We start from the raw sequence: 11,166 nt of genomic DNA, 5'->3' as shown, positions 1-11,166 counted from the left end.
GCCAGTGCTTAAAGCATGATGTTAAATGAAACTAATAAAACCTCAGACTACAAACAGTGGGTCCCTATTTTATAAACAGATACCTATAATTTGGGGATCAAAAATGAGCTGTGAAGGTCTATACCTTGGATTCAGGTGGACATATTTGAGGAATTTACTCTGGTGTTTTTAAGGGAAGGAGAATAAGGGGACAGAATTGAGGGGGCAAAGGCAACTGGGAGGACCATAGAGCAGCTGCACTGTCAACTGTTATTTCCAGCAGAGCTGGATTAAGGGGTGGACCAGTAGGGGAGCTGTCCATGTTGCCATTGTAGGGGATGCTAAGGTATCAGTGAGCACTGTTGTGGTGGAAAACAGTGATATGGAGAAAATTGTATTTACCAGAATTCCTCTTAGGAACAGAATGTGGTTAAAATCAGTTGTCATAGCTCGAAACCCCCAGGGGGCACTCTTTAACAACAGTACATGGTCTCTAAGCTGCTTTTAGTGAAACTGGGTCCAGCTGATTTCCATCTTTTTATTTTGTGAATAGTAAGTATTGGGTTGGCCAGAAAGTTTGTTCGGGTTTTCTGTAAGATGTTACGGAAAAACCTGAACGAACTTTTTGGCCAACCCAATATATACAACTCTCTTGCCAAAACTGAAGAACCCAGAATACAGTAGAAGAGTTTGCCAGCTGCCCCAAAAGTCTTATTACTCAGTTCTTCCTTCTCTAAGTAAATGTTAAACAAGCATTTCAGTAGCACTAATTTTAAGAGGCACGAAATTATTACTGTACCTGGAAACCTGTATATCCCATTGGTCCCTCATCCCTGGCCTCCTTCAGAGCTCATAAAGATCAGGATTATTGGCAGAAACTGGAAGAATTTTTCTTTGTTGTAAGCTGGTTGTTATGTTGGCCAAGGAAACTTTTGAATTCTAAGATCTAAGCAGCCTATGTTGTATAATTGGGGCTCAGGTGACAAATAGTGATGCAAAATGCAGGAGCTGGGGATGCTCTCTTCTGTGTGGAGCCAAGCTTAACTGCCAGATAATACCCTGCAGCTCAGAGGAAGTTTGAATCTGCCGTGCTGCCGCCACGACTAGTAAATGATGGCAGGTGGTGAATGTCAGTAGCTCCTTAATAATGTCATGTTTCTTCTTAACTTCTAAATATATTTTTTAGGCTTCAGAAAAAAATGGAAAATACAGAGAAGAAAAGTTAGGAAAAAAATCACCCAGGATTCCATTTTATTTTTAAATTTCAGACATTGATCTTTGCTTTGGCTGATTGAAGTCTGATTTTCTGCTCTAATCTCATACTGGTTTCATGGTTTTCTTGCTTTGGGTTCTGAATTGTGAAATGTGTAACTTGTTCTATTGCACCTTTTCTATTGTTGCTTGAAAACAGTAGCTCAGGTCCTCTGTGGAATTTAGGACTTTTAAAATAAATGAAGGTCTTCCCTGGTGGTGCAGTGATTAAGAATCCACCTGCCAATGAAGGGGACATGGGATCGAGCTCTGGTCCGGGAAGATCCCACATGCCGTGGAGCAACTAAGCCTGTGCAACACAACTACTGAGCCTGTGCTCTAGAGCCCGCGAGCTACAACTACTGAGTCCCGCGCACCTAGAGCCCATGCTCTGCAACAAGAGAAGCCACTGCAAAGAGAAGCCCGCATACCGCAATGAAGAGTAGACCCCGCTCACCGCAACTAGAGAAAGACCCAAAACAGCCAAAAATAAATTAAAAATATATAAATTAAAAAATAATAATAATAAAATAAATGAAAATACATTAATGAAGGTCACTGATGCAGCCCTTGGTCTCTCTGTGAGAACACCAAATGCATGAAGGAGCTCTGGAAGTTGGAAAGGTGAGAGATTTTATCAGCTTGTTATCTCTTTTATTCTCACATGATTTTTTCCTACTCGAATTCCATTAGCATTTCTTGGATCTCTTAAATAAACCAATCATTAATAAATATCAAAACAACCAGGAACAATAATAATTCCTTTAATAAGTTTGAAACAATGTGTAACTTTATAACGTTTTAGATATTGATTTGTTCAAATTTCCACTCTGATTAAAATAGGATGCTTCTCCTGTTTTTCATTTTATAAATCTTACATTAGGTTGAATCACAGATGACAAGTGTGGGATGGGTCAGAAATTTTCCTCGTGAATGTTGACATACACATATTTTGTGACAGTATGGCTAATATATTTAAAAATATCCAGAATATTTTGTTTACAAAGAACATATCTTCTGATTAGAGGAATGACAAAATATGGGGATAGAATTATTTGTATGCTAAGAGAAATTTTAAAAGAAATTTAAAAGGAAACCTACTGTCAGCATATTCAAAGTAATCCTAGACCTTAAATATTGACACAATAAGCAACTAGCATATATACCCTGATACCAAAACCAGACAAAGATGTCACAAAAAAAGAAAACTACAGGCCAATATCACTGATGAACACAGATGCAAAAATCCTCAACAAAATACTAGGAAACAGAATCCAACAGCACATTAAAAGGATCATGTGGGGTTTATCCCAGGAATGCAAGGATTCTTCAATATATACAAATCAATCAATGTGATACACCACATTAACAAATTGAAGGATAAAAACCAAATGATAATCTCAATAGATGCAGAAAAAGCTTTTTACACTCATTTATGATAAAAAACCCTCTAGAAAGTAGGCATAGAGGGAACTTACCTCAACATAATAAAGGCCATATATGACAAACCCACAGCCAATGTCATTCTCAATAGTGAAAAACTGAAACCATTTCCACTAAGATCAGGAACAAAACAAGGTTGCCCACCCTCACCACTGTTATTCAACATAGTTTTGGAAGTTTTAGCCACAGCAATCAGAGAAGAAAAAGAAATAAAAGGAATGTAAATAGGAAAAGAAGTAAAACTGTCACTGTTTGCAGATGATGTGATGTGATACTGTATATAGAGAATCCTAAAGATGCTACCAGAAAACTACTAGAGCTAATCAGTGAATTTGGTAGAGTAGCAGGGTACAAAATTAATGCACAGAAATATCTTGCATTCCTATACACTAATGATGAAAAATCTGAAAGAGAAATTAAGGAAACACTTCCATTTACCATTGCAACAAAAAGAATAAAATACCTAGGAATAAACCTACCTAAGGAGACAAAAGACCTGTATGCAGAAAACTATAAGACACTGATGAAAACATCAAAGATGATACAAACAGATGGAGAGATATACCACATTCTTGGATTGCAATAATCAACACTGTGGAAATGACTATACTACCCAAAGCAATCTACAGATTCATTGCAATCCCTATCAAATTACCAATGGCATTTTTCACAGAACTAGAACGAAAAATTTCACAATTTGTATGGAAACACAAAAGACCCCGAATAGCCAAAGCAATCTTGAGAAAGAAAGATGGAGCTGGAGGAATCAGGCTCCCTGACTTCAGACTATACTACAAAGCTACAGTAATGAAGACAGTATGGTACTGGCATAGGAACAGAAATATAGATGAAGGGAAGAAGGGAGAAAGCCCAGAGATAAACCCATGCACATATGGTCACCTTATCTTTGATAAAGGAGGCAAAAATATACAATGGAGAAAAGACAGCCTCTTCAATAAGTGGTGCTGGGAAAACTGGACAGCTACATGTAACAGAATGAAATTAGAACACTCCCTAACACCATACACAAAAATAAAATCAAAATGGATTAAAGACCTAAATGAAAGGCCAGACACTATAAAACTCTTAGAGGAAAACATAGGCAAAACACTCTGTGACATAAATCACAGCAAGATCCTTTATGACCCACCTCCTAGAGAAATGGAAATAAAAACAAAAATAAACAAATGGGACCTTATGAAACTTAAAAGCTTTTGCACAGCAAAGGAAACCATAAACAAGACAAAAAGACAACCCTCAGAATGGGAGAAAATAAATGAAGCAACTGACAAAGGATTAATCTCCAAAATACACAAGAAGCTCATGCAGCTCAATGTCAAAAGAACAAAAAACCCAATCCAAAAATGGGAAAAAGACCTAAATAGACATTTCTCCAAAGAAGATATACAGACTGCCAACAAACACATGAAAGGATGTTCAACATCACTAATCGTTAGAGAAATGCAAATCAAAACTACAATGAAGGGCTTCCCTGGTGGTGCAGTGGTTGAGAGTCCGCCTGCCGATGCAGGGGACACGGGTTCGTGCCCCGGTCCGGGAAGATCCCACATGCCGCGGAGCGGCAGGGCCCGTGAGCCATGGCCGCTGAGCCTGCGCGTCTGGAGCCTGTGCTCCGCAACGGGAGAGGCCACAACAGTGAGAGGCCCGCATACCGCAAAAAAAAAAAAAAAAAAAAAAAAAACTACAATGAGGTATCACCTCACACCAGTCAGAATGGTTGTCATCAAAAAATCTACAAACAATAAATGCTGGAGAGGGTGTGGAGAAGAGGAAACCGTCTCGCACTATTGGTGGGAATGTAAATTGATATAGCCACTATGGAGAACAGTATGGAGGTTCCTTAAAAAACTAAAAATAGAACTACCATACGACCCAGCAATCCCACTACTGGGCATATACCCCGCGAAAACCATAATTCAAAAAGAGACATATACCACAATGTTCACTGCAGCTCTATTTACAATAGCCAGGACATGGAAGCAACCTAAGTGTCCATCCACAGATGAATGGATAAAGAAGATGTGGCACATACATACAATGGAATATTACTCAGCCATAAAAAGAAACAAAATTGAGTTATTTGTAGTGAGGTGGATGGGCCTAGAGTCTGTCATACGGACTGAAGTAAGTAAGAAAGAGAAAAACAAATACTGTATGCTAACACATATATATGGAATCTAAAAAAAAACGGTTCTAAAGAACCTAGGGGCAGGACAGGAATAAAACCTGGGATGAAGTGAGATGGTGGCATTGACATAGCTAGTGGGAAGCAGCCTCATAGCACAGGGAGATCAGCTCCGTGCTTTGTGACTACCTTGAGGGGTGGGATAGAGAGGGTGGGAGGGAGACATATGAGGGAGGGGATATGGGGATATATGTATACATATAGCTGATTCACTTTGTTATACAACAGAAACTAACACAACATTGTAAAGCAATTATACTCCAATAAAGATGTTATAAATAAATAAATGCTGTAGTGCTTTACAATTTTCAAAAAAAGAAAGAAACCTACTGTCAGTATATTCAAAGTAATCGTAGACCTTAAATATTGATACAATAAGCAACCAGCATATAGGAAACACTCAATATTTATTTATTTTAATGGTGGGAGTATGGCATATTAAGCTGTTCCTTAGTAAAGGCACTGGGGCTTGCCCATGGTGCTCTTAATGTACAAAGCCTGGATGTTCCGCCAAATTTTTCTTGAGCAACGACACCAGGAAGTTGACAACTAAGTGGATGCTGTACACAAGCTCATATGTCATCTTCACGTGGCCAACAGCCACTGCCAGACACAGCACCTCCTTCATCTGGAGCTTGATCATGGACTTCATCAACTTTGACCACCATGTTCTCATTGTGGGTCAGCAAGGAAAGGAACTTGCCAGCCTTATTCAGGCCTGGGCCCAGTATTCGTGGGATCTGCTCAATCAGAGACTCTGAAGCCAAAGAGGCATCGTACTTCTTGGCCAGCTTCTTGACCAGTTTCTTATACTTGTTGAGTTTCTTCAGCACCTCGATGTCCATGCGGGGGATATCCACAGCCTTGGCCTCATCACAATACTGCTGGTCCTGCAGAACGCATACGGAGAACTTGGGGCAGGGAGTGGACTTAAGCCTGACAGTGCCTGAGAAGCGTTCCTCTTACTGAGAGTCACAGTTCTTCAGGCTGATTTGAAGGGCCACTGGCTCCAAAACCTTCCGGCCCTTGCACTGGTTCCCATACAGGACTTCCAGCACCGCCTCGTAGAGGGTGTCGTGGGAGACTTTGCTGCTCATGGTGCCTTGTGCCACGATATCCGGAAAAGAGCAACACTCAATATTTAAATGTTGAATGAGTGAATGACTCAAGACAAACTATCTCTTTATACTATTGTTTTTTCCTGGGACAATTTAAGTTGCTTTTCTTTATATATTTTTATGAAATAATTTTTATTTGTATGAAGAGAGATGAAGTAAAGGAAAGTTGCAATTGGCTTACAAAACATCTCAGGAAAATAGCTGGGTTAAACTCCATAGAAACATTAAAAAATTTTATTTGAAATACCTGTACATGTTTTGTGGGTTTTGTTTGTTTTGTTTTTCTCGGCCACGCTGAGTGGCATGCGGGAATCTTAGTTCCCCAACCAGGGATGGAACCAGTGCCCATTTCATTGGGAGCACAGATGTACATGTAGACCTAAACAGAAGTTAGAAATATATTACAAAAACTCTAGTTTACCCTTGTCTAGTTTCTCTATTAACATTTTACTTCATTAGCTTAATTATTCTCTCTCCCTCTTTCATCTCTGAACCATTTGACAGTAAATTGCAGACATGATGCATTTTTACCCTGAAATACTTGAATATTTTCAAGAACAAGGATATTCTCTTACATAACTACATTGCAACTTGCTGAAACAAGAAAATTAACAGATATAATGTGATGATCTAATCCAGATGTTATTAATTTCTCACCAATGGCCTCAATAAAAACTTTATAGTAGAAAAAAATATTCTGGCCTAGGTTCGATCCAGGATTACATACACATTGCATTTAGCTGTAATGTCTCTTTAGTCATTTATTCTGGAAAAGTTCCTCAGTCTGTCTTTGTATTTCATGACCTTAACATTTTTGAAGAATATAGACCAAGTATTCCGAAGAATATTTCTCAGTTTGGGTTTGTCTGTTATTTCCTTATGATTAGGTTGAGGTTCTTCACTTTTGGCAGGATTACCACAGAAGCGATGCTGTGTCCTTAGTGCTTCAGATCAAGAGGCCCATGATACCAGTTTGTCCTTACTGATGATATTAACTTGGTTAAGGTGCTGTCCACCAAGTTTTTCCATTGTAAAGTTATTTTTTTTCCCTTCTGTAATTAATAAGAATTTTGTGGGTACAACTTTGAGACTATGTAGATATACTTGTCTTCAAGAATTTTTTACCCGTTATAGTATCCATTGATGATTCTTACCTGAATTATTACAATGTTTTGTCAAATGCTATTTTTTTAACTTTCTTATTCCTTCTACATTTACTTGTTTGCATTCTATTATAGGGAAGAGTTTTTCTTTTTACATTTTTATTTACTTGTTGATTGACTGATTGACTGATTTTTGGCCACCCCATGCCGCATGTGGGATCTCAGTTCCCCAACCTGGGATCGAAGCCATGGCCTCTGCAGTGGAAGCACGGAGTCCTAACCACTGGACTGCCAGGAAATTCCAGGGAAGAGTTTTTCATTTTTCCTCATTCATTCATTCATTATCAGTTTGAATCCATGTGTTCCTATTTTATTCAATGGATTTTAATCAATTACCATCGTTCCTTCCCCTTCCCCCTCCCACTTCAATGACATGTTCAACTGTCCCAGATTTTGCCAGCTGGAGCCTCTTCAAGCTGACTCCTGGGTCTTTTGACATGTCCCCATCATTCTTTGGGTACTTTTTCACTTTCTGGCATTCTAGAGCTAGAGCAGAGAAAATTCAGTTTTCTCTGCTCTAGCTCTAGAATCAGCTAGTTTTTCAGGGAGTTCTGGTTCCTTTTAGTGGAAATGGTATTTAGAAACCAACATAGGTATGCTCATTGCTACAGGGTTGTTATTGCTTCTAGACCCTCACAGCAGTCAGCTAGGAAATATATGCTCGTGTACACACACAAACACACACACATACACATATGTCTATAAATGTATTATAACTATCTATACCCAGTTAGCTAGCTAACTTTATAAAATCATGTGTCCATACTGATACCTGTAATTCTAGTCCAACAACACAGAATTTAGTATCACGTTCCTCCTTTTCCATATTGAAACTGCCTTCTCTGACACTGAGAAATTTGGCTCCCATTATCCTCAACCTATTATTTGCTCAGTTGAACTCAGTAAAAGTAATGTTAGAAATGCTAAGTCATACCACTGGGTAAAACAAACCAATGACCTAGAATTCAGTATTTATAATTCGATTTGCCTTTAGTTTAAGCATGTATAGTCAACATACTGTGTTCAAAAGTGTGTATTAGTTCTAATTTTTATCTTCAGAGTGGTTATGTTATTCATTTGCTATTATTTGACATATGTTCATTTGTATTTATATTCCATTTCAGATTTTTTTTTCTTTTTTCTTTTTTTTTTGCAGTACGCGGGCCTCCCACTGCTGTGGCCTCTCCCGTTGCGGAGCACAGGCTCTGGATGCGCAGGCTCAGCGGCCATGGCTCATGGGCCCAGCCGTTCCGCGGCATGTGGGATCTTCCCGGACCGGGGCACGAACCCGTGTACCCTGCATCGGCAGGCGGACTGTCAATCACTGCGCCACCAGGGAAGCCCCATTTCAGATTTTTTCATTTTTTATTATGTGTGTTTGTGTATATAAAACACTAAGATGGCTCAAAAGTCAAAACTCAAGAAAAAAGGTATACTCAGAGAAAAGTATCAAGATTTTTTAGCAAATATTTTTTCTTTATTGAGCGTTCCTTCTCCTGTATTTACAACTGTGAGCCTGGAGCCTTTGGTTCATTCTCCCTGTAGTCTGTGCCTGCCTGCCTTCCACTCCCGAAGCACACACACAGACATACATATACACAAACTGATGGAAAAGATATTGAAAAACTACAAGATGATCTTTAGGATGAGGTATGTTTCTTCCATCTTTGGACATGATTCTATATAGAAACAATATACTTAATTTTGTTCAGTGTATGATAACCATATATGTAAGTGATCTAAAAATAATTTTTCTTGTGAAAACACCATAATGGACTACATGGTCCAATCTCACTGTATAAAAGCAGAGTTTCCTTTATTAAGACAAAGCAACCTGGATTTGTTTTTACTTAAATACAAGACCAAAACAACACATGAATCATTTCCTCTATAAAAGAGTGACTCCAGACTGGGAGCTCATTATCCAAACCCTGTGTCAGGTCCACTCTGCCAGCCCCACTTCCTCAGGACATGTATCTTTCATCACCTCTGGCTCCTCTGGAACAGTAACCAGCTGCCTCTAATTGCCTCACAGACCAGGTGTGGTGGTGGTAGTGGTGGTGAGAGTGGGCTGAGACATTATTTAAAAAGCAAGAATCTGTCGTGCGAAGGTTAACTAAGATTTTCACCATTGTATTTTGAAGTCCTTGACTATGTTTTAAACGCTATCAGGAATCTAGCTTTGTTATTAAAACAATTTAGCTATATAAAATGTTGATTTCTTTTCCTCTCAGCCTCTATTCCAAAGGTCTATACCCATAACAATTTGATGTTTTGGAAGAACAGTTCTGTTCATTTTTGTAATTTTATATAACCTAGCTTTTGTGCAGCATGCAGGATCTTAGTTCCCCGACCAGGGATGGAACCCGTGCCCCCTGCAGTGGGAGAGCAGAGTCTTAACCACTGGACTGCCTGGGAAGTCCCACCACGTAAGTATTTACTGAGTGCCTACAATGTGCCAAGCAACCCCAAGTACTGCGGATTGGGGACATCAGTGGTCAAAACATAAAAATCCTTACCTTTATGGAGCTTATGTTCTAGCAGGTGTAGACAGACAATAAAAAATAAACAGCTAATTATCTAATTCATAACAAGATGTTAAGAGCTACGGGAAAAAAACAGATCAGATTAGGGCAGCATGGGGTGCTGTTGCAGCAGAAGCAGTTAAATGAGGTGGTGGTGAGATCCGAGCAGGCTTTAACTTGCAAAAGCTGTTCATTATGCAGACATCTGGGGAAGGAGCACTGCAGGAAGAAAGAACAGTGTCTGTGATGTAAGGCTGAAGTGTACTTGGCTTGCTTCAGTAAAAGCAAAATGTATGGTACGGGGTAGGAGAGTGGGGGGTGGCAGAGACATAGAACCATGTGAGGGCAAAGGACTTTGGCTTTTATTCTGAGTGAAATGGGAGCCCCTGGAGGGATTGGGGTAAAGAAGCAACATAATTTTTTTTTTTTTTTTTTTTTGGCGGTACGCGGGCCTCTCACTGTTGTGGCCTCTCCGGTTGCGGAGCACAGGCTCCGGACGCGCAGGCTCAGCGGCCATGGCTCACGGGCCCAGCCGCTCCGCGGCATGCGGGATCCTTCCTGACCGGGGCACGAAGCCGTGTCCCCTGCATCGACAGGCGGACTCTCAACCACTGCGCCACCAAAGAAGCCCGAAGCAACATAATTTGATTTGTGTTTTAACAGACTCCCTGACTGCCTATTTAACAATGGAAGGGTGGAGGGAGGACTGGAAGACTTGAGACTAATTAGAAAGCTACTGAAATAATGTAGCAAGAGATGATGATGGTTTAGGCCAGAATGGTAGATAGCGGTGGAACTGGTGAAAGAGAATCTGAGTCTAGGTATATTTTGAAGGTGAGCTAATATAAATTCCTGATGTACTGGCAGTGTAGTCTCAGAAAAAGAGGAGTCAAAGATGAAAGCTTTTGGCCTAAACAACTTGAAAAGCAGAGCTGCAATTAACTGAGATGGAGAAAATTATGGATAGAGTAGGTTTTATGGGGAAAGATCAGTTGTTCGGCCTGACTGGAGTACATTCAGGAAAGGATGGGAAGAGAGGAATTGGAAACAGATATAGAAAATTCAACTATTGCTCCAAAAGGGAGGGGAATATGGCAGCTGGCAGGGGAAGTGAAGTGAAGAGGTTTATTTAGGTTGGGAAAAATTATAACAGATGTGTTTGCTGATAGGCATATTCAGTTAAGAGGGAAAACTGATATCGTATAAGAAAAGGATAATGGCCGGAGCAGCATCCTTGAGAAGGTGCGTGGGGGTAGGATATGGCACTCAAGTAGAGACCAGATTTAAGCAAGAACATGGATGGGCAGGAAGATAGACTACGTGGAACCTGTGCTGGTAGATGGGTAGATTCGGTTGTGGGAGGCTGTGGAAGTTCCCTGACAATTTAATTTTCTGAGTAAAGTAGGGAAGAAGGTCATCAGCTGGGTGGAGGATGAGGGAGAAGGTGTTGGAGGTTTGAGGAGAAAGGAGGTGTGAAATGG

General features: G+C 40.0%; 1 pseudogene across 1 annotated transcript; it reads right to left on the bottom strand.

Moving 5' to 3' along the window:
- Nucleotides 1-5,329: 5,329 nt before the first annotated feature.
- LOC309830258 (large ribosomal subunit protein uL1-like) lies at nt 5,330-6,347 on the bottom strand (annotated as a pseudogene). The gene is made up of 2 exons: nt 6,245-6,347; nt 5,330-5,981 (listed from the first exon to the last, which is right to left on the bottom strand). The product of its transcript is annotated as a large ribosomal subunit protein uL1-like (transcript).
- Between the last annotated feature and the right edge of the window lie 4,819 nt (nt 6,348-11,166).

Source organism: Grampus griseus (assembly GCF_964374135.1).
Source record: "Grampus griseus genome assembly, chromosome: 11".
In the NCBI taxonomy this organism is placed as follows: Eukaryota; Metazoa; Chordata; class Mammalia; order Artiodactyla; family Delphinidae; genus Grampus; species Grampus griseus.
This window is presented reverse-complemented; position numbering and strand designations above follow the sequence as displayed.